The 18,806-nt window shown below is 45.1% G+C and overlaps 1 long non-coding RNA gene across 1 annotated transcript; it reads right to left on the reverse strand.

Annotated features, from left to right (window-relative positions):
• Positions 1-17,484: 17,484 nt before the first annotated feature.
• LOC142664327 (uncharacterized) lies at positions 17,485-18,302 on the reverse strand. Its single transcript, XR_012851269.1, has 3 exons — positions 18,219-18,302; positions 18,024-18,134; positions 17,485-17,839 (listed from the first exon to the last, which is right to left on the reverse strand). It is a non-coding gene; the product is annotated as an uncharacterized LOC142664327 (long non-coding RNA).
• Positions 18,303-18,806: the final 504 nt, after the last annotated feature.

The following is an 18,806-nucleotide window of genomic DNA, read 5'->3' on the forward strand; positions in this document are numbered from 1 at the left end:
TGAAGTCAATGGGAGGACGGAGGCGGAAGCGCCCGAAGATAGGGCATGTCGCTTCTTTTTCCCGCGAGGCAGCTTTACTGCTCGCGGGAAAAAGACGCCGACGCCTCCCATTGAAATCAATGGGAAGCGTTCTCGGGCCGTTTCTGCCGAGTTTTGCGACGCGGTTTCCGCGTCAAAAAACTCGGCAAAATACCCCGTGTCATTTTTTCTGTTTTTCACTGAATGTATCAACCAAATTTTACCACTAACATAAAGTTCAATGTGTCACCAGAAAACAGTCTCAGAATCACTTGGATAAATAAAGGCATTCCAAAGTTATTACCACATAAAGTGACACATGTCATAGTTACATAGTTACATAGTTACATAGTTAGTACGGCTGTAAAAAGACACATGTCCATCAAGTTCAACCAAGGGACGGGAAAAGGGAAGGAAAAAATTTCTACACATAGGAGCTAATACTTTTTTGTTCTAGGAAATTATCTAACCCTTTTTTAAAGCCATCTACTGTCCCTGCAGTGACCAGCTCCTGCGGTAGGCTATTCCATAGATTCACAGTTCTCACAGTAAAGAAGGCTTGTCGCCTCTGCAGGTTGAACCTTTTTTTCTCCAGACGGAGGGAGTGCCCCCTTGTTTTTTGAGGGGGTTTTACATGGAACAGGATTTCACCATATTTTTTGCATGTGCCATTAATATATTTATATAAATTAATCATGTCCCCACTTAGTCGTCTTTTTTCAAGGCTAAATAGGTTTAATTATTTTAATCTTTCCTCATAACTTAAATTCTCCATGCCCCTAATTAGCTTCGTTGCTCTTCTTTGTATTTTTTCCCACTCCAGGGCATCCTTTCTATGAACTGGAGCCCAGAACTGAACTGCATATTTTAGATGAGGCCTCACTAATGCTTTGTAAAGTGGCAATATTACATCCCTGTCCCGCGAGTCCATGCCTCTTTTAATACACGACAATATCCTGCTGGCCTTTGAAGCAGCTGATTGACACTGCATGCTGTTATTTAGTTTATGATTTACAAGTACACCCAGATCCTTCTCAACAAGTGACTCCCCCAGTGTAGCTCCCCCTAGGACATATGATGCATGCAGGTTGTTCGTACCCAGATGCATAACTTTACATTTATCTACATTAAACTTCATCTGCCAAGTGGATGCCCAAACACTTCGTTTGTTTAAATGCGCTTGCAATTCATGAACATCTTCCATAGTCTGAACTATATTACATAGCTTGGTGTCATCTGCAAAAATAGAAATTGTGCTATTAACCCCATAACCCCTTCCCGCTCCTTGACGTACTATTACGTCATGGCAGCTGTGTCGTTCGCGCTCCATGACGTAATAGTACGTCACGGGAGTAACGGCCGTTTCGGCCGTCCTCCCGACACATACAGGAGCTGTGACGCTGCTGTCTTGTTCAGCAGCTGTCACAGCTCCTACAGCGGGGACCGATCGCTGTGTCCCCGCTGATTAACCCCTTAAAAGCCGCGTTCTATAGAGATTGCGGCTTTTTAGGGGTTAAGCTGCCATCGCCGGCCTGCTACGCGATAGCGGCCGGCGATGGTGACTATGGCAACCGGACACCAAACAATGGCGTCCGGCTATGCCATAGACGGAAGCCTAGTGGGTACTGACAACGTCAGGAACCACTATGCTTGCTGTCAGTGAGAAGCTGACAGTTCTAATACACTGCACTACGCATGTAGTGCAGTGTATTAGAATAGCGATCAGGGCCTCCTGCCCTCAAGTCCCCTAGTGGGACAAAGTAATACAGTAAAAAAAAAGTTAAAAAAAGATGTGTAAAAGTAAGAAAATAAAAGATTTAAAAGTAATAAAAGTAAAAATCCCCCTTTTCCCTTATCAGTCATTTATTATTAATAAAAATATATAAACAAACAAATAAACTATACATAATTGGTATCGCCGCGTCCGTAACGGCCTGAACTACAAAACTATTTTGTTATTTATCCCACACGATGAACGCCGTAAAATAAAATAATAATAAACCGTACCACAATCACAATTCTTTGGTCACTTCACCTCCCAAAAAATGGAATAAAAAGAGATCAAAACGTCGCATGTACCTAAAAATGGTACTGATCGAAACTACAGTTCGTTACGCAAAAAATAAGTCCTCGCACGGCTTTATTGATGGAAAAATAAAAACGTTATGGCTCTTAGAATAAGGTAACACAAAAAGTGAATGATTGTTTACAAAACGTATTTTATTGTGCAAACGCCATAAGACATAAAAAAAAAACTATAAACATCTGGTATCGCCGTAATCGTATCGCCCCGCAGAATAAAGTGAATATGTCATTTATAGCGCACGGTGAACGCTGTAAAAAAAAAAGAATAAAAAAACAATAGCAGAATTGCTGTTTTTTAGTCACCACGCCACCTAAAAATAGAATAAAAACTGATCAAAAAGCCGCATGCATGACATGAAAACTGCAATGGATTCCTCAAGGGGTCTAGTTTCCAAATTGGGGTCACTTTTGGGGGGTTCCCAATGTTTTGGCACCACAAGACCTCTTCAAACCGGACATGGTGCCTAATAAAAAAGAGGCCTCAAAATCCACTGGTTGCTCCTTTGCTTCGGAGGCCGGTGCTTCAGTCCATCACTAGGGCCACATGTGGGATATTTCTCAAAACTGCAGAATCTGGGCAATAAGTATTAAGTTGCGTTTCACTGATAAATCCTTTTATGTTATAAAAAAAATGGTATAAAGAGGATTTTCTGACAAAAAAAATTATTTAAATTTCACCTCTACTTTGCTCTAAATTTTTGTGAAACACCTAAAGGGTTCATAAACTTTCTAAATGCTGTTGTGAATACTTTGAGGGGTCTAGTTTCTAAGATGGGGTGTTTGATGGGGGTGTCTAATATATGGGCCCCTCAAAGCAACTTCAGAACTGAACTGGAACCTAAAAAAATAAATAAATGAGGCAATACTTCGCTTCTTACATTATACTGATAATGAGTCGTGCCCACCCCGAGATGACCCCAGTTTTGACCGTTTGTATAAACGGAGACCCCTATTAGACCGTTCCAGTGCCCGGTTTTCCCAAGCATACACCCCCGAGAAGTGTATTTCTATTGATGAGTCCCTGATACATTTTAAAGGGAGGGTTCAATTCCGCGAGTACCTGCCGGGTAAGAGGGCAAGGTATGGCGTGAAGATGTATAAACTGCGAGAGTGCATCAGGGTATACCTACAGGTTTAGGATATATGAAGGAAAGGCCACCCCCAAACCAGACTGCATCCTGGACTACAATAGGTACATGGGAGGGATGGACTTGTAAGATCAAGCCCTGAAGCCCTACAGCGCCATGCGGTGTGGTATAAGAAGCTGGCCGGGCACATCATACAGATGGCTTTGTACAATGCGTACGTGCTACGTCGATGTGCAGGCCAGACGGGAACTTTCCTGGAATTTCAAGAGGTGATTATGAAGAACCTAATCTTTAGGGACCAAGAAGGGGGGGCACCCAGTACTTCTGGAAGCGGGGCCACACGCATCGTACCAAGGCGGCAACACTTTCCAGGGGAAGTTCCCCAAACTGGCAAGAAGGGAAAAAGTCAAAAGAGGTGCAAAGTCTGCTATAAGAGGGCGATAAGGGATGACACAATATATTAATGTGACACGTGTCCCGAATAACCAGAGCTCTGTATGAAAGAGTGTTTTAAAATTTATGATACATCCCTTGGTTTATAATTTACCCCAATTTTACTTACCCTGATGCTCTAAGCCTTGTAACGTCCAAGAAAAATAAAAGAATGTTCAAAAAACGATGCCAATCTAAAGTAGACATATGGGAAATGTGAACTAGTGACTATTGTGGGTGGTATAACCGTCTGTTTTACAAGCAGATGCATTTAAATTCTGAAAAATGCTATTTTTTCAAAATTTTCTCTAAATTTTGCAATTTTTCACCAATAAACACTGAATATATCGACCAAATTTTACCACGAACATGAAGCCCAATGTGTCACGAGAAAACAATCTCAGAATCGCTTGGGTAGGTTTAAGCATTCCCACGTTATTACCACATAAAGTGAAATATGTCAGATTTGAAAAATGGGCTCTGAGCCTTAAAGGAACAGTGTCACGACCAACTTTCTTTTAATATGTTATGTGTTTTAGTGTGATAGATCAATAAATTTTATTAATATATGTTGTTGTGTTGTACTTTTTACGTTTTTACTTCATTTACTTCTCTATGGGGGCTGCCATTTTTTTTTTTCATTACTGTGTGTGTCGATTAACGACACATACAGTGATGGAATACGGCACACACATCCCCATAGAGAATGCGAACGGGAGCCGTCCCATCCACTATAGCGTACGTGGTCTATGTGTGAGCGGCGCATGCGCCGCTCACACACAGACCAAAAGTCAGGTCTTTGCTAGAGCGAAATCCGGCGCCATGGTCATGTGTTCAGTGCAGCGAGGCGAAGGCGCAAGAAGAACAGTCAGGAAGAAGTTTGACAGAGCGGAGGTCGCGTCAGGAGCAGGTAAGTTCTGTTCATGAGCGTTCGTGTGAGCAGCCTTTGGCATCATACCAGGGAAGCCTTTGGCATCATACCAGGGAGGCCTGTGGCATCATACCAGGGAAGCCTGTGGCATCATACCAGGGAGGCCTGTGGCATCATAACAGGGAGGCCTGTGGCATCATAACAGGGAGGCCTGTTGCATCATAACAGCGGAGGCCTGCGGCATCATACCATTGGAGGCCTGCGGCATCATACCAGCGGAGGCCTGCGGCATCATACCAGCGGAGGGCTGTGGCAGCATACCAGCGGAGGCCTGTGGCAGCATACCAGCGGAGGCCTGTGGCATCATACCAGCGGAGGCCTGTGGCATCATACCAGCGTAGGCCTGTGGCATCATACCAAGGGAGGCCTGTGCCAGCATTTACAGTGTGGCAGCATTTACAGTGTGGCAGCATTTACAGTGTGGCAGCATTTACAGTGTCGCAGCATATACGTTGTGGCAGCATATACGTTGTGGCAGCGTATACGTTGTGGCAGCGTATACGTTTTGGCAGCGTATACGTTGTGTCAGCGTATCCGTTGTGGCAGCGTATCCGTTGTGGCAGCGTATCCGTTGTGGCAGCGTATCCGTTGTGGCAGCGTATACGGTGTGGCAGCGTATACGGTGTGGCATCATACCATTGGAGGCCTGTGTCATCATACCAGCGGAGGCCTGTGTCATCATACCAGCGGAGGCCTGTGTCATCATACCAGCGTAGGCCTGTGTCATCATACCAAGGGAGGCCTGTGCCAGCATTTACAGTGTGGCAGCATTTACGTTGTGGCAGCATATACGTTGTGGCAGCATATACGTTGTGGCAGCTTATACGTTGTGGCAGCTTATACGTTGTGACAGCGTATACGTTGTGGCAGCGTATACGTTGTGGCACCGTATACGGTGTGGCAGCGTATACGTTGTGGCAGCGTATACGTTGTGGCAGCGTATCCGTTGTGGCAGCGTATCCGGTGTGCCAGCGTATATGGTGTGGCAGTGTATACGGTGTGCCAGCGTATACGGTGTGGCAGCGTATCCGGTGTGGCAGCGTATCCGGTGTGGCAGCGTATACGGTGTGGCAGCGTATACGGTGTGGCATCATACCATTGGAGGCCTGTGTCATCATGCCAACGGAGGCCTGTGCCAGCATTTACAGTGTGGCAGCATTTACAGTGTGGCAGCATTTACAGTGTGGCAGCATATACGGTGTGGCATCATACCATTGGAGGCCTGTGTCATCATACCAGCGGAGGCCTGTGTCATCATACCAGCGGAGGCCTGTGTCATCATACCAGCGGAGGCCTGTGTCATCATACCAGCGGAGGCCTGTGTCATCATACCAGCGTAGGCCTGTGGCATCATACCAAGGGAGGCCTGTGCCAGCATTTACAGTGTGGCAGCATTTACGTTGTGGCAGCATATACGTTGTGGCAGCATATACGTTGTGGCAGCTTATACGTTGTGGCAGCTTATACGTTGTGGCAGCTTATACGTTGTGGCAGCGTATACGTTGTGGCAGCGTATACGGTGTGGCAGCGTATACGTTGTGGCAGCGTATACGTTGTGGCAGCGTATACGTTGTGGCAGCGTATCCGTTGTGGCAGCGTGTCCGTTGTGGCAGCGTGTCCGTTGTGGCAGCGTGTCCGCTGTGGCAGCGTGTCCGTTGTGGCAGTGTATACGTTGTGGCAGCGTGTCCGTTGTGGCAGCGTATCCGTTGTGGCAGCGTATACGGTGTGCCAGCGTGCGTATCCGTTGTGGCAGCGTATCCGGTGTGGCATCATACCATTGGAGGCCTGTGGCATCATGCCAACGGAGGCCTGTGCCAGCATTTACAGTGTGGCAGCATTTACAGTGTGGCAGCATTTCTAGTGTGGCAGCATTTCCAGTGTGGCAGCATTTCCAGTGTGGCAGCATTTCCAGTGTGGCAGCATTTCCAGTGTGGCAGCATTTCTAGTGTGGCAGCATTTCTAGTGTGGCAGCATTTCTAGTGTGGCAGCATTTACAGTGTGGCAGCATTTCTAGTGTGGCAGCATTTCCAGTGTGGCAGCATTTACAGTGTGGCAGCATTTCTAGTGTGGCAGCATTTCTAATGTGGCATCATACCATTGGAGGCCTATGTCATCATACCAGCGGAGGCCTGTGTCATCATACCAGCGTAGGCCTGTGGCATCATACCAAGGGAGGGCTGTGGCAGCATTTACAGTGTGGCAGCATTTACAGTGTGGCAGCATTTACAGTGTGGCAGGATTTACAGTGTGGCAGCATTTACAGTGTGTCAGCATTTACAGTGTGTCAGCATTTACAGTGTGGCAGCATTTCTAGTGTGGCAGCATTTCTAGTGTGGCAGCATTTACAGTGTGGCATCATACCATTGGAGGCCTGTGTCATCATACCAGCGTAGGCCTGTGGCATCATACCAAGGGAGGGCTGTGGCAGCATTTACAGTGTGGCAGCATTTCTAGTGTGGCAGCATTTCTAGTGTGGCAGCATTTCTAGTGTGGCAGCATTTCCAGTGTGGCAGCATTTCCAGTGTGGCAGCATTTACAGTGTGGCAGCATTTACAGTGTGGCAGCATTTCTAGTGTGGCAGCATTTCTAGTGTGGCAGCATTTCTAGTGTGGCAGCATTTACAGTGTGGCATCATACCATTGGAGACCTATGTCATCATACCAGCGGAGGCCTGTGTCATCATACCAGCGTAGGCCTGTGGCATCATACCAAGGGAGGGCTGTGGCAGCATTTACAGTGTGGCAGCATTTACAGTGTGGCAGCATTTACAGTGTGGCAGCATTTACAGTGTGGCACCATTTACAGTGTGGCAGCATTTACAGTGTGGCAGCATTTACAGTGTGGCAGCATTTACAGTGTGGCAGCATATACGGTGTGGCATCATACCATTTGAGGCCTGTGTCATCATACCAGCGGAGGCCTGTGTCATCATACCAGCGTAGGCCTGTGGCATCATACCAAGGGAGGGCTGTGGCAGCATTTACAGTGTGGCAGCATTTACAGTGTGGCAGCATTTACAGTGTGGCAGCATTTACAGTGTGGCACCATTTACAGTGTGGCAGCATTTACAGTGTGGCAGCATTTACAGTGTGGCAGCATTTACAGTGTGGCAGCATATACGGTGTGGCATCATACCATTTGAGGCCTGTGTCATCATACCAGCGGAGGCCTGTGTCATCATACCAGCGGAGGCCTGTGTCATCATACCAGCGGAGGCCTGTGTCATCATACCAGCGTAGGCCTGTGGCATCATACCAAGGGAGGGCTGTGGCAGCATTTACAGTGTGGCAGCATTTACAGTGTGGCAGCATTTACAGTGTGGCAGCATTTACAGTGTGGCACCATTTACAGTGTGGCAGCATTTACAGTGTGGCAGCATTTACAGTGTGGCAGCATTTACAGTGTGGCAGCATATACGGTGTGGCATCATACCATTTGAGGCCTGTGTCATCATACCAGCGGAGGCCTGTGTCATCATACCAGCGGAGGCCTGTGTCATCATACCAGCGGAGGCCTGTGTCATCATACCAACGGAGGCCTGTGTCATCATACCAGCGTAGGCCTGTGGCATCATACCAAGGGAGGCCTGTGCCAGCATTTACAGTGTGGCAGCATTTACGTTGTGGCAGCATATACGTTGTGGCAGCATATACGTTGTGGCAGCTTATACGTTGTGGCAGCTTATACGTTGTGGTAGCTTATACGTTGTGGCAGCGTATACGTTGTGGCAGCGTATACGGTGTGGCAGCGTATACGTTGTGGCAGCGTATCCGTTGTGGCAGCGTATCCGTTGTGGCAGCGTATCCGTTGTGGCAGCGTGTCCGTTGTGGCAGCGTGTCCGTTGTGGCAGCGTGTCCGTTGTGGCAGCGTGTCCGTTGTGGCAGTGTATCCGTTGTGGAAGCGTGTCCGTTGTGGCAGCGTATCCGTTGTGGCAGCGTATACGGTGTGCCAGCGTATCCGTTGTGGCAGCGTATCCGGTGTGGCATCATACCATTGGAGGCCTGTGGCATCATGCCAACGGACATCATTTACAGTGTGGCAGCATTTACAGTGTGGCAGCATTTCTAGTGTGGCAGCATTTACAGTGTGGCAGCATTTCCAGTGTGGCAGCATTTCTAGTGTGGCAGCATTTCTAGTGTGGCAGCATTTACAGTGTGGCAGCATTTACAGTGTGGCAGCATTTCTAGTGTGGCAGCATTTACAGTGTGGCATCATACCATTGGAGGCCTATGTCATCATACCAGCGGAGGCCTGTGTCATCATACCAAGGGAGGGCTGTGGCAGCATTTACAGTGTGGCAGCATTTACAGTGTGGCAGCATTTACAGTGTGGCACCATTTACAATGTGGCAGCATTTACAGTGTGGCAGCATTTCTAGTGTGGCAGCATTTCTAGTGTGGCAGCATTTACAGTGTGGCATCATACCATTGGAGGCCTATGTCATCATACCAGCGGAGGCCTGTGTCATCATACCAGCGTAGGCCTGTGGCATCATACCAAGGGAGGGCTGTGGCAGCATTTACAGTGTGGCAGCATTTACAGTGTGGCAGCATTTACAGTGTGGCACCATTTACAGTGTGGCAGCATTTACAGTGTGGCAGCATTTCTAGTGTGGCAGCATTTCTAGTGTGGCAGCATTTCTAGTGTGGCAGCATTTACAGTGTGGCATCATACCATTGGAGGCCTATGTCATCATACCAGCGGAGGCCTGTGTCATCATACCAGCGTAGGCCTGTGGCATCATACCAAGGGAGGGCTGTGGCAGCATTTACAGTGTGGCAGCATTTACAGTGTGGCACCATTTACAGTGTGGCACCATTTACAGTGTGGCAGCATTTACAGTGTGGCAGCATTTACAATGTGGCATCATTTACAGTGTGGCAGCATTTACAGTGTGGAAGCATTTACAGTGTGGCCGCATTTACAGTGTGGCAGCATTTCTAGTGTGGCAGCATTTCCAGTGTGGCAGCATTTACAGTGTGGCAGCATTTACAGTGTGGCAGCATTTCTAGTGTGGCAGCATTTCTAGTGTGGCAGCATTTCTAGTGTGGCAGCATTTCCAGTGTGGCAGCATTTACAGTGTGGCAGCATTTACAGTGTGGCAGCAATTCTAGTGTGGCAGCATTTCTAGTGTGGCAGCATTTACAGTGTGGCATCATACCATTGGAGGCCTGTGTCATCATACCAGCGTAGGCCTGTGGCATCATACCAAGGGAGGGCTGTGGCAGCATTTACAGTGTGGCAGCATTTCTAGTGTGGCAGCATTTCTAGTGTGGCAGCATTTCTAGTGTGGCAGCATTTCCAGTGTGGCAGCATTTCCAGTGTGGCAGCATTTACAGTGTGGCAGCATTTACAGTGTGGCAGCATTTCTAGTGTGGCAGCATTTCTAGTGTGGCAGCATTTCTAGTGTGGCAGCATTTACAGTGTGGCATCATACCATTGGAGACCTATGTCATCATACCAGCGGAGGCCTGTGTCATCATACCAGCGTAGGCCTGTGGCATCATACCAAGGGAGGGCTGTGGCAGCATTTACAGTGTGGCAGCATTTACAGTGTGGCAGCATTTACAGTGTGGCAGCATTTACAGTGTGGCACCATTTACAGTGTGGCAGCATTTACAGTGTGGCAGCATTTACAGTGTGGCAGCATTTACAGTGTGGCAGCATATACGGTGTGGCATCATACCATTTGAGGCCTGTGTCATCATACCAGCGGAGGCCTGTGTCATCATACCAGCGGAGGCCTGTGTCATCATACCAGCGGAGGCCTGTGTCATCATACCAACGGAGGCCTGTGTCATCATACCAGCGTAGGCCTGTGGCATCATACCAAGGGAGGCCTGTGCCAGCATTTACAGTGTGGCAGCATTTACGTTGTGGCAGCATATACGTTGTGGCAGCATATACGTTGTGGCAGCTTATACGTTGTGGCAGCTTATACGTTGTGGTAGCTTATACGTTGTGGCAGCGTATACGTTGTGGCAGCGTATACGGTGTGGCAGCGTATACGTTGTGGCAGCGTATCCGTTGTGGCAGCGTATCCGTTGTGGCAGCGTATCCGTTGTGGCAGCGTGTCCGTTGTGGCAGCGTGTCCGTTGTGGCAGCGTGTCCGTTGTGGCAGCGTGTCCGTTGTGGCAGTGTATCCGTTGTGGAAGCGTGTCCGTTGTGGCAGCGTATCCGTTGTGGCAGCGTATACGGTGTGCCAGCGTATCCGTTGTGGCAGCGTATCCGGTGTGGCATCATACCATTGGAGGCCTGTGGCATCATGCCAACGGAGGCCTGTGCCAGCATTTACAGTGTGGCAGCATTTACAGTGTGGCAGCATTTCTAGTGTGGCAGCATTTCCAGTGTGGCAGCATTTACAGTGTGGCAGCATTTACAGTGTGGCAGCATTTCTAGTGTGGCAGCATTTCCAGTGTGGCAGCATTTACAGTGTGGCAGCATTTCTAGTGTGGCAGCATTTACAGTGTGGCATCATACCATTGGAGGCCTATGTCATCATACCAGCGGAGGCCTGTGTCATCATACCAGCGTAGGCCTGTGGCATCATACCAAGGGAGGGCTGTGGCAGCATTTACAGTGTGGCAGCATTTACAGTGTGGCAGCATTTACAGTGTGGCACCATTTACAGTGTGGCAGCATTTACAGTGTGGCAGCATTTACAGTGTGGCAGCATTTACAGTGTGGCACCATTTCCAGTGTGGCAGCATTTCCAGTGTGGCAGCATTTCCAGTGTGGCAGCATTTCTAGTGTGGCAGCATTTCTAGTGTGGCAGCATTTACAGTGTGGCATCATACCATTGGAGGCCTGTGTCATCATACCAGCGGAGGCCTGTGTCATCATACCAGCGTAGGCCTGTGGCATCATACCAAGGGAGGGCTGTGGCAGCATTTACAGTGTGGCAGCATTTACAGTGTGGCAGCATTTACAGTGTGGCAGCATTTACAGTGTGGCAGCATATACGGTGTGGCATCATACCAGCGGAGGCCTGTGTCATCATACCAGCGTAGGCCTGTGGCATCATACCAAGGGAGGGCTGTGGCAGCATTTACAGTGTGGCAGCATTTACAGTGTGGCAGCATTTACAGTGTGGCAGCATTTACAGTGTGGCAGCATACCATTGGAGGCCTGTGTCATCATACCAGCGGAGGCCTGTGTCATCATACCAGCGTAGGCCTGTGGCATCATACCAAGGGAGGGCTGTGGCAGCATTTACAGTGTGGCAGCATTTACAGTGTGGCAGCATTTACAGTGTGGCAGCATTTACAGTGTGGCAGCATTTACAGGGTGGCAGCATTTACAGTGTGGCACCATTTACAGTGTGGCAGCATTTACAGTGTGGCAGCATTTACAGTGTGGCAGCATTTACAGTGTGGCAGCATTTACAGGGATATTGTGTGGCATCAGATCAAATGAGCTTGTGTGGCATCATATACAGGGATATTGTGTGGCATCAGATCAAATGAGCTTGTGTGGCATCATATACAGGGATATTGTGTGGCATCAGATCAAATGAGCTTGTGTGGCATCATATACAGGGATATTGTGTGGCATCAGATCAAATGAGCTTGTGTGGCATCATATACAGGGATATTGTGTGGCATCAGATTAAATGAGCTTGTGTGGCATCATATACAGGGATATTGTGTGGCATCAGATCAAATGAGCTTGTGTGGCATCATATACAGGGATATTGTGTGGCATCAGATCAAATGAGCTTGTGTGGCATCATATACAGGGATATTGTGTGGCATCAGATCAAATGAGCTTGTGTGGCATCATATACAGGGATATTGTGTGGCATCAGATCAAATGAGCTTGTGTGGCACCATATACAGGGATATTGTGGCATCATATCAAATGAGGTTGGGTGGCATCATATACAGGGATAGTGGGTGGCATCATACCAAGTAAGGCTGTGTGGCATCATATCAAAGGAGGTTGTGTGGCAGCATATGCAGGGAGGCATGTGGCAGCGTATACTGTTTTTTATTTGACGTCTTGGGAGAGATATGTATCAACTGTTGTTTGTAATTGTCAGTTATGGCGCCCAAGAGAAGTCTGAAATCCATTGATGACAATCAACCAATAGCAAAACGAATACCACCAACATTTACCCCAGAGGAGAAAGAAAAAAGAGCCCAGGAGGTAAGACTTTGTGCAGTTGATGTCTGTGAAATGCTTCACTGTGCTGTGGGATAGCACGCTGACTCTTGCATTTGTGGGGGGCCAAGCACACCACCATATACTTGTTTGAATATAAACCAAACCGATACGAAAGTGTAATTATTCTGTGACCTCTTTTGGTCCTCCATTCCATTCCTAATATTGGTTCCTATATTTTTGTTGTCTTTTCACTCACCTTCACCATTGACGTAAGTGGAGCGCACACTGTGGAATATACCTATGTTTGGTGTCACATTTTTATAATGAAAAATGTAATTATTAGATGTACATGTCCACTCCAAAATCAATGAGAAATAATGCAATATACAGCTGTTGATTTCTGTACTGTTGTCACAATCGGCATAATGTTCACTTACATTCCATTTTATAGTGCCAATTTCTTTATTTTTTTTTAGAGAGCGATATTAGAGCAGGAACTACGAGCATGGTGTCAAAAATATCAAGATCCAAATCGAATTCTTGTACAACAGCCAATGAGAAAACGGGAAGAGCAAAGTGCGAGACAAAGTCCTTCAGCGTCCGTAAAACCGGTGGAATCGTGGTGTCAGTGTGGGAACTGCATGAATTTGCCGACTGAAGAGGAATGCGTCTGTTGCAAAGATATCCGTAATGTGCTAAACCTAATGGAGGAAGATGAGCCGATGACGTGCATTACAGAGCATCCTACTTTTATGGCCACATGTCTGGACAAGGAACAACTTACCCTATGTGAAAGCTATAGATGTTTTGGTCCAACACGTCCAGCACCACTAAATAACAGGTAAGGAAATTATTTGGTGTTCCAGTCAAGATGGAATGATGCTATTGTGATCCTAACCTTATTCCTCAAATAAATATTATTATGTTTGCTTTCAGCAGCATGCATGTGTCTAATATGTGTCTGCCCAAAATCTTATGTGGTCCCTGTAACACTAGAAGTAAATTTTGATCTTGTTCCACGCAGCAATCAAACAATGTGTGTCGCTCCAGCGTTTGTGAGCTGTTATGTATTATTGTAAATAATATTACCATGTCAGGGGTGACAGTATAAGATTGTGGTCTGTATAGTGTGCAAATATGATTGCCTAACAATAGTTTTTTATCCTGTATAGGTCCTTACGGAAGGTTGCATACCGAATGTTCACCGTGTGGGTTCACGGTTACCTTGGACGAAAAAACAGGCGTACTATTCCAGCATGTGCAGTTCAGAAAGTCAGAGCAATGTTTCCAGAGGAAAATCAAGTATATGTTGGTTTCAAGCTAGCCACTGACAATAATGCTTCGGAAATGGCAGATTTTTGAAATGTGTTTGATTACTTTACTATGTTATATTTTTCAATAAAAAATTAATAAAATCAAATCTTTAGATGTTTATTTATTATAATATATTAACACAGGATAAGTATTGTACATAACAGAAAATAATAGACAGGATATAAAGTGCTAGTGTTGATTCAGAGGAAGGCAAAAAACCCCAGGTTATTTTCGTTTTGTTCTTCATTAGTTGTGTGTGGGGGAAATTCCTTCCCGACTCCAAATATGGCAATCAGAATAAATCCCAGAATCAACATCCAATATCCACCGATAGTTAGCTTACAAATTCTTCCAGTGACAGGCAATATAAATAGTGGGAAATAGTTGTAAGCATTTTTGGAGAAGGGCAAACACAACATAGTTCAGTACATTAAAAACGGGATTTGTGCGCTATAACAGCTGCTGCTTTATCCGGCCGTGGTTCTGTGGCTATGTTTGGTGGTAGGGTCAATGTCCGTGTTTGCCAACTATGTTCAATTTCTTGTTTTGTCAATTTGATCACATTTACAAACATAGGAAAGAGGTGTGAGAAAGACATTGGTACGTACTGTTTCTTTGCATTCCATGTTTTGCTTAGTTTGGAGAAAACAACATTATACCTCATGCTACCAAGTAGATCCGACTTTGTGGTCTGTCGGTGGACTCTAGATTGTTCCCGTTTTGTATTATGATTATGGGCCAAAACAGCAAGTTTTGTCCGTGCTTCTATTCCGTCTAAAGCAAAATGTATTATTTTTGGTCGGTATTTTAGAATAAAGCTGTGGAATACCTCGATTTTTCCAGTATGACAGAAAGATGACAAGTGGTGCAAGTCTTTCAATAATTGTTTATCTTTTACGATCTTTTCAAGCTCCTCATAGGCTGCTGATGTTGTTGACATCCAATTGTGTTTGCGATCGTCATCAATGTCTAAACATCTGTGATCACATTGTGTGTCAATGTCCCCCGGGAATTCATGTACATTACGAATATGTTGAAGTACAGAGAGCCATTTTTCCCGCAGCACATCCACATTACCGCAAGCAGTACTACAGCAGTACCAAAAATGATTGGTTATTGACGTGATCCAATCAACAATTTGGGAACAGCTTCTTTTTTTACTTGCAGCCTTCAGTTTCTTCCGAATGGACTTTGCATAATGCCATATATCAAATTGATGTGCAATCTCTGGGTATTGTTCACGTATTTTTTTACGTATGGAGACATGACGGTCTGTTGCAAGAACATACACATTGAGCCCATCTTGAATAACACGGTTAAGACAGGTTTGAAAGGCCAAACTTTCCATAGCCACAGAAGATGTGGTTTGTGTAACCTGAACGATTTCAAAGTCAACAATCTTGTCGCTCTTATAATCCATCAATGTGTACACACAATATTTTGCATTATGCCCAGGGCTATCACATTGTCCGTCACCAAGGAGACACAATGGTGTTTGTTTGATTTCTTTATGAAGTTCCATTTTTTCTTGTTTCCAGGGAATGTCCACCACTGGAAATAACAATTTTCTTTGGTGACGAAAGTAAGTTGAATGTGAAATAAATTGCATCCCAATAGATTTACAAATGTCGGACATCTTGGCATAGTTGCCACCATTAAATAAAATGGAAGCTGCAATCAGAACATTCCCAACCGGGATACGATTACACTTGGGTTGACTTTCCCAAAAATAATCATGTCCATTGGAACATTTGCCTTGTAGTGAAAGATAGGTACCTTGCTGGAATTTGACTGGGTTTTCTATTTTGTGGCCACAGAAACACGCGCACTGAGCAACCAGTACATCTAAAGCCGATTCAAAAACCAAAAATTTCCGCTCTTTTACTAGGTCTTCATCTGCTCGTTCTGAAAACAAATTGGTTGTCACGTTGTCAAATGACAGACTAGAATCTGGTGGTTCGTAGTCCAGATCTCTTGCATCATTTCTGCCAGTAGAAGAAACAAAGCTTTCCTCTGGATCCTCCAATATGACTTTGCTTGATGTTTGTCTTTGTAAGCGGGGGGTTGAAAACGTTGATGGGTAAAAATGATCCAACTTCATTGTTAATTGGTTTTCAAAAGAAAGTTCTTCCTCTGGAAACTGGCATCCTGTATCCAGTGTGAAGATGTGTGATTGAGTGGTTGCATCTCTTTTTCTTTTGAAAGGTGTGTTGGTGGCTCTCGTTGCCAATGTCCTCTGTCGGGTGTTTGTTGCTGCATTTCTTTCAAAAAATTTTCTGTTGACACCAATTTTTACATGTTTGACTCCCAACACTTGGGACATTGACGTTGGTGGATCGTTTAGCATTGAGGTACCGGTAGAAACGTATGTAATGCTGTTGGTGTATGTAGTAGCCAAAGGTAATTGCATGCATTGTGTTGCACAAGAATAAGTGTGTTCATGTTCTGTCCGTTTCCGTTTAGATGGTGGAGACTCTGTTTCCTGATAAGGGAATATAGTGGGAATTGCACTTTCCTTCAGCCATCGTAACTTCTTTTCAGACTTATAAACATAACAGTCTTGTTCGAAGTGTTTCGAACATAGTCTAAATAAATCTTGTTTTTTTCCATCCAAAATTCTTTGTGAGAGTGCATCTAGATTGTCCAACGATTGTCTGGCCTGTTGGAGCCAAACTTTAATCTTGTCAATGTTGCCTGGAAAAACATGCAGGGTCACTCCTTGAGAGTAAGTAGCTCGATTAGACCGACTGTCACAACCAGAGACAATGCACGACGGCATTTCTATCAAAAAAGTAAATTTAAATATTATGGCATGAGAAAACATCATTACGGTAATAACGAGGGATTACATAAAGAGAGTTGATACCCCTAATGAGGTATATTTGTGTACTACGATACTTACAATTCCAATTTAGATCTGTGAGTTTGTCTTTTCTAAGTGCAAGATTAAAAGTCGTGAGTTTGTAGAAAATAATAAAATCCACAGCGTGTTTTCGAAGACATAACATCCGATTTGTGTAAGTTCTTCGGTCACCGCGTGTGAACTCACCCTTGCTTATCACACAAATGTGGCCTATGGTGGGTGGCAGATTGTCATGTGGAGAAGTGAGTATTCAACATGTTACATTGTTTATAGGTAACCGTTTGGCACTGGTAATTGACTGTTGACCAAGGCACAAAATAGTAGTGTGTAGTTTTACACGATCATTGTAAAACCGTCAATGATCTCAGTGCCAGACAGTTTCACCATGTCAATGTTTGAGGAGAGCATTTTTGTGTGACCAACCCCAATTTTTTTTTATTTTTTATGTAATAGAGACATGGAATTAAAGAGAATAACATTTATAAACCAAATTTTTTTTATTGATGAAGCCATAACTGGCTTCCAAAGTAACACAGAAAAAGTGTTCCATCATAAACACAAATATAAAATTTACATGCAGAACAAAAAAAGTTTTTGTTCCATAGTCACAAAAAAAAAGTTCAGGTAAAAAGTCAACATTGACGGATAGGGACCAACACATAAAAGTAGAAAATGGAAGACGAAACAGTAAAAGACATTTACATTGAAAACACACAGACGTCAACGACAATCACAAAGAAGTTATCAGCAGGTGAAAACACCTTGCTTCGTCACATCATCCAACTGGACCTTCATCAGCAGATGAAAACACCTTTTTTTTCTCATCTCATCATCCGACCAGACCTTTAGCAGCAGGTGAAAACACCTTGCTTTGTCTCATCATCCGACCGGACCTTTAGCAGCAGGTGAAAACACCTTGCTTTGTCACATCATCCCACCGTACCTTCAAATTGTATTACAGAACATTTCTGCCAATCATGCGGCATGTCAAAGTTATATTTCCTAAAGAAGAATAAAATAAAAAAAATTTCAATGGATTGATCAACTTCAAGCGTTGCACTATGCGCAACATGGTCGCTTTGGAAGAATGACATCCCTGTCTGATCACTCTGCATAGTTTGGCTCATCTGGTGAACTTGTGTGTCATGTATGTTTATATGAACTCCCTTTGTTCGGGCTTACTTACTTTCTATAATTCGTTACTTATGCTGCTCAGAATGGCCTGTTCGTCTCCACGGTGGTAATCCGCTCTGGTTGCTGCTGTCGTCGTCTGTATCTGATCGCGTTGCTTTCCCTCCTAATAAAATAATTACAATAATATATATAAAAGCCCATAATTAGCAATTATTGTAACTTTAGGGTAGTCCCCTTGCTGCCGCACCTGTTCAAAGTATCTATGCTCCTCGAATACACTCCTCACGGTCGTGTTTTGACTGGCGCGCTCCCTCTCCTCCTGGTAAACTGCTGTACAAAAAGTCACACACATGGTGGGATTAGATAAAGTGATGTACAAAAAGTGACACACACTATCCCTGTATATGATGCCCCACAAGCTCTTTCGAGATGATGCCACAGACTATCCCTGTATATGATGCCACACAATATCCCTGTATATGATGCCACCCACTATCCCTGTATATGATGCCACACAAGCTCATTTGATATGATGCCACATACTATCCCTGTATATGATGCCACACAAGCTCATTTGATATGATGCCACACACTATCCCTGTATATGATGCCACCCAAGCTCATTTGAGATGATGACACCCACTATCCCTGTATATGATGCCACATAAGCTCAATTGATATGATGCCACACACTATCCCTGTATATGATGCCACACAAGCTCATTTGAGATGATGCCACAGACTATCCCTGTATATGATGCCACACTAGATCATTTGATATGATGCCACACAATATCCCTGTATATGATGCCACCCACTCTCCCTGTATATGATG

This window comes from Rhinoderma darwinii, chromosome 12, assembly GCF_050947455.1.
Source record: "Rhinoderma darwinii isolate aRhiDar2 chromosome 12, aRhiDar2.hap1, whole genome shotgun sequence".
Lineage (NCBI taxonomy): Eukaryota > Metazoa > Chordata > Amphibia > Anura > Rhinodermatidae > Rhinoderma > Rhinoderma darwinii.